The 6,042-nt window shown below is 38.4% G+C and overlaps 1 long non-coding RNA gene across 1 annotated transcript; it reads right to left on the reverse strand.

Annotated features, from left to right (window-relative positions):
• Nucleotides 1-3,914: 3,914 nt before the first annotated feature.
• On the reverse strand, nucleotides 3,915-5,395 carry LOC141626267 (uncharacterized). Its single transcript, XR_012535871.1, has 3 exons — nucleotides 5,322-5,395; nucleotides 4,618-4,675; nucleotides 3,915-4,042 (listed from the first exon to the last, which is right to left on the reverse strand). It is a non-coding gene; the product is annotated as an uncharacterized LOC141626267 (long non-coding RNA).
• Nucleotides 5,396-6,042: the final 647 nt, after the last annotated feature.

Below are 6,042 nucleotides of genomic sequence, written 5' to 3' on the forward strand. Positions count from 1 at the left end.
AATTATGGCTTCGGGAAACTAACTAACAATTCTATGCTATGAACGATAAAGTAATTAAACTAAAAAATAAGCAGAGGAAAATACCGTGAAGATGAATGGTAACGGAAAGATTAAAAGAACGAACAAAAGCAATATCCCGAACCCTAATTATTTGATATGCTACAACTGATAAAGAACTGAAGGAAAACTAGATAATTTTCTCCATCAATATCTCTGTAAACTAGGTTACGTTATATAGCAAACTCATGTAACTTTATTCCTAAACCTAACATAGCTTTGGGCTTCAAGTTTCTCGATCTATTGATTCACGTCTGAAGTAGCGGTTTGGTCGATCGACCACTATGACCTGTCGATCGACTGGTCCGCTATGCACAGTAGTTCCTGGAAGTCGTGGGTTGGTCGATCGACTAAGGTAGCCAGTCGATCGACTACTTTAGCTGATTCTTGACTTCTAACTTCTCGTGGATTTGTCTTTCGGGCCTTGAAATGCGCACCAAGCTCGTTCCTTAAGTAAATACTTCATGTCAAATGTAATGCAAGATACTCGGGGACGGATTTAGCTCAATATCTACTCATTTCCGCATAAATCTACAAAATTACATAAAAATACGAAAGTAGACGAAATGGGGCAAAAAGTAGCCTTAAACTACATAAATGAGCTCTGATCGAAATGCGTGTAAAATGAGGTGTAAAACATCATATAAAAGACACGCATCAAACTTCCCCAAACCAAACCCTTGCTTGTCCCCAAGCAAGAACTAGACTCGATCTAAAGGAACGAGTTCAATCTCAGAGCGAAATGCAATTGAATAGCCTAACCGATTTAATGCACAACCAACAATCAATTAGAGATGTGAATCATGCAAACGAGTTATAGAGTCGTTAAAAACTGCTGAACCGTTGACTATAGAGACTTATCAAATTGGACTCACACGGGTCGCTCAAATCACTCAATAAATACAGGTGAATATAAGTATAAGATAGAAAGAATTCATTTTGTTGGTGACACTCACCTAACTACGACCTATAAGAACATGCCTGCAATATAATATGAAAGCAATCTCTACAACCGTACATATGAATTCCAACCGAACAAATGACCATGACACATGCCGAGGTATATTTGGGATATGTGAGGTAATGGGCAGGAAAGGCAAAACATTTATGGGAATGTGGGGGTACAGGTGATCAAGCTAGCACCGTAACAAAACCATATGACAATATCCACTTCTTGCTCAAACTTCAACAACAAACGGGTGCTATAGCAAGCACAAAACTCACAATCTCCGTAATAAATCAACTCCCCATAATATATAAATGAAACATGGGAGCAAAAATCGCCATTTGATAAAGACTTGAATCGTGCGAAATGATTTTTTCTCTTTCTCTTTTCGGGTCCCAGTCGATCGACCGATGATGCCAGTCGATCGACTGCCTATACAGTACAACACTCTTTTTTTTTTTCGAATCATTTTTCTCTTCTTTTTTTTTTCTTTTCTATTTCTTTCTTTCCTTCCTTTCATCTTCCCAACAACATCTCAAACATGAGCATATGCTACCAAAAACGAAGTAACAATCTCAAAAACTAAACCACTAGCTTGACAAAGGCAGGCTAAGTGTAGGATGTAGTAATGGGACAAAAAGGCTGTTTTTGGCAGTGTGGAGCTTATTGGTAAAAATGATAGAAGTAGACCTCTTCCACATGTGTCAACTAACCACGAACCAAATGCATACAGGTATTAAGCAGATTAAGTTCATATTTGTGCATAATAATATAACATGTCTCATAAGGAGTAAATACTCACAATCCTAGATAAACTGGTCACAGATGACACCAGTTATAGGCTCTAAAACTCATAAATATAAGTAGTTTGCCAAAAATCAAAGTCAAGTCTAAGGTCCAGCAAACAAGTTAACAAAAACTCGTAGATATGCATTTATGATTCTACTAATAACATGTCAATTAGCAAGGTTTAGGCAAAAAACAGATGCAAATGCAATGTCAACAATGAAATACTACCGTTCCGACTCGACCTATATGCTAAAATAAACGTGCAATTTTTTGAAATTTTTCAATTTTTAAATTTTTATATATATGAGAAATGAAACAAACAAATGCAAAATGAAATGTAAACGTGAATGCAAGCAAATGATATGCGACGCAAAACCCTTCCCCAAACCAAATCGCACAATGTCCCCATTGTGCAAAATCATGTAATGAAAGAAAAGAGAAATGGGAATTTGCGATAAAATTAAGTAAACAAGATATGAAGTAAGGACTTGGAACTCACAAGACTTTAAGCGCATCAAAAGGAAACCTCCCCAAACCAGCGTAAGCTAGGAGGTTTCAGTAGCTAGCAGTGCTACCAAAAAGTACCTGAAAAGACAAAAGAACCACGCAAAAGTCCGAGAAAATAATTTTTGAAGCGGTACAATGTGCATAAGATGAAGAAATTGAAGAAAATAGAATTATGTCGGAAAATAAAGAGAAGGAAAGACTCCCTCAATTCCGCAAAACGACCAAACACAGCAAGGGAAAGGTCGTTAATAGGTACAGCAGCAGGCAACGGTCGATCGACCATCTCACCCAGTCGATCGACCAAGTGAACAGGAACAGAAACTCCTGGAACTGTGCAGCTCAGTCGATCAACCTTAAGGGTCAGTCGATCGACTGGAAATACTGCTGTAACTTTCTGATTTCTCAATTAGCTATAGAACATGAGCTAATAAGGTCTAAAAATCTGCAAATGCACAATAATACGCGCCCAAAATTGCGCAAAACCCAAAGTAACCATCTAAAGTGATTAAAATCCTAAGCAAACGAAATAAATTGCGAAGTCTCGCGCACACAAAAGCAATAAATAAAAAGGTTCAACGAAAGCAAATAAAATGTAAATGTTTAGAAGAAGTCTCAATCAACTAATAGTTGATCAAGAACGGCCATGGAATGGCCCACTTGATCGGCCCGGCTACAAGAGGTAGCCTCAACAGTGCTCATCTTCTCAGCGGCACTCTTCTCAACCTCATCATCCGACAAGCTCAACGGATCAACATGTCGGACATCTTCCCACTCAATGACCTCCTCTGACTCGTCGGAATCCAGATCAGACTCCGTTTCTTTAACTGTCTCATCTTCGGACTCCTCATCAGTGCCATAGCTAAGGCATCCTAGACCACCTCTTTGAAGAATTGGCTCCTTCACAGCTAGAGCAACATGTGGCTCTTCCTTCCCCAAACCAGCTCCTGCAATATCTAAAACAGTAGAATCTTCCTCCACTTTGCTCCCAATCTGGGGCAGAGGTGTCACAACAGGAGTAGGAATAGAGACAGGCATATCAGGAAGTATAAAATAAGATTTCTTTTCAGAAACCGTATTGCAAGTGACAGGCCACATGGGGTCTTTCTTCCTAGCTGTATGGGCAAAGACAATGGAATCCTTGCCTACCTTAAAGGTCAAAGTTCCCGAACCTACATCAATAACTGCACCAGCAGTGTGCAGGAATGGTCTACCCAAAATGATAGGGATGTGGGCATCTTCGGGCATATCTAACACCACGAAGTCAACAGGGAAGAAAAACTTCTATTGGCTGGACCGCAGAGCGATCAGCTATCTGTACTGTCATGTTGGTCACCGTAAACCTAGTCAATTTGAGCTTCCTAGCAAGACTTAAGGGCATTACACTAATACTGGCTCCTAGGTCACATAAGGCTTTCTCTATAGGAAAGATGCCAATATTACATGGGACAGAAAAACTACCCGTGTAACACCCCGGTTTATGAAGGAGCCTTTAGCAAGACATTCCCTAATAAACCGGACTGTTACCATCCCGGTTTTTCGAGGTAGTGAATAACAATTAAACTCCAAGGCAATTTATATAATTATTTTTAACTTAATTATTACAAAACCTCTTTAACGTCAAAATACAAAGAACTAACATAAATAAAAGTGATAGTCTTCTAAATGATGATCTAGCTACTAAGTCTTCCGATCCAGTGTCTCACGCCCATCAAGCTCCCGTTCTATCTCTTAAACCTGTCAAGTCTGCTCCCCATTAAAAGGTTCATCACAGGTGTTCACGAATACACAGGGTCAACCACGAGGTTGAGTAGGGAAAACAATGAAACAACAAAAAATATGATATGCATGCTCCTCCGTCACCTCCATCTCCATCTCAACTCATATTTCATAACTCATAACTCATATCTCATAACTCATAACCGGACAACCCTGACCATACCGATCCCATGTAGACTATATATATCGACCGTAGCCGATCTGCCATTTCGCTTGGTGAGGACACCAGGGCAAGTCTGCAGAACCCGCCTGGGCCTAATCACAACATCATCATCACCACACCACAACACCTCAACATCCTCCATATCCAATGCACATGAATGCTCAACAGTAAACAATGCAATACAATATGTATATTAATGAATGAAATCATGCCAACTACCAAATGTTGTGATAACACACTCAACATGAACAGTTGATCAACCATATCATAGCGTAATCAACAACCACGAATCAAGTCACGTTCACAATTTGGTCATATGAAACACAAACAAGTCAACACAATTCAACAACACGATAAGAAGTCAAGTGTATTTCCCTACCTTTTCGCAATCCAAGCTCACACAAGCAATCAATTATGAACCTTCACATATCCATCACCTACATAACATAATTATATATAATTACCACCTACTCAATCAAATAATCATGCACATAACCTAGGCTCATCATAACTTAATAGGAATATCAACTTAAAGAACAAACACGTTTTTTTCCTGATTTTCCAGCACATGACAGACTCGGAATAAAATACATAACTAATTCCAGAAAAATCAAATTGATACAAGGCCAATTGAATCGGAACCCCATGAGTCTTAGCTACAATTTATATCTAACGTGTTTTTCCCAAATTCCATACTTATCAAGGGTTTCCAGACTGATTTCCAAAAACTGACAGAAACCGTCGCATAAAAAGTATTGATTCATAAAACGAGTTTAAAACATTATTTTTCAGAAATTCCAAATCCTATTATCATCTAGACTATACAAAGATTATGTATGAAAAAGCCTCATAACTGAATCGACATAAAAATTAAGGTTTCAAATCATTTTCCACAACCAAATCAGATTCGCGGACTTTTCAGCGACATGTTCATAAATAAATCACCTAGGACAAACCACAAAGAATTTGACTATGAGATTTTATATGCATAAACTAGACATCAAATAAACAGGACTCTCTTTTCAAACTTTTCGAAAAAGACGACTTTAAAACAGTATAAACAATGGAATGAAATCGACTTACAAACAGGGAATCGAATTAGGTTGGAATCGATGATCAATCTTCAATCAAATGAAAGGATCGTGTGTGTGTGTGTGTGTGTTGGTGTGCGTCGAAAAGAGGGAGGCAGGTGAGATGAGGGTTGTGTAGTGTTAGGGTAAAAATTAGATTAAGAATTAGGTTAAAACATGATGTTGGTTGTTGGGTTAAACATGTTATTGGGTAAACTCCAATGGGTCGAGGGTAAATGGGTTAGCTCACATCTCGAATTCCATGTAAACCCGTCTCAATTAACTTACGAAACAACTCGATCTTACGATACAACGCGAGTCAAGTAAAATAACTTAACGTAATTATCGACTAAACAATTACTCGACTTAAATAGTAATATAAAATACGGAGTATTACGGTCTTCCCCTTAAAATGAACTTCGTCCAAGTTCGCTCATCTATCACACCTCCAACATCACCGTGGATACCAAAACAGATTCCCCAGTATAAGAACTCATGAACTTAGGTCCATAAAACAAAATGTTAAAACAAAATGTTACATTCTACCCTCCTAAAAAGAAAGTTACGTCCCGGAACTTACTTCATGCAAACATATCACCACGAATCATTCCATCATCCTACTACCGTTGTTCACCTCAACCTATTAGAGCACCATACCAGTAGTTTAACTACACGCTTCTCTTACACATCAACCAACTAACAGAAGTAAGAACACAACATAGAGAACTCATTTG

Source organism: Silene latifolia, chromosome Y (assembly GCF_048544455.1).
Source record: "Silene latifolia isolate original U9 population chromosome Y, ASM4854445v1, whole genome shotgun sequence".
Classification (NCBI taxonomy): domain Eukaryota; kingdom Viridiplantae; phylum Streptophyta; class Magnoliopsida; order Caryophyllales; family Caryophyllaceae; genus Silene; species Silene latifolia.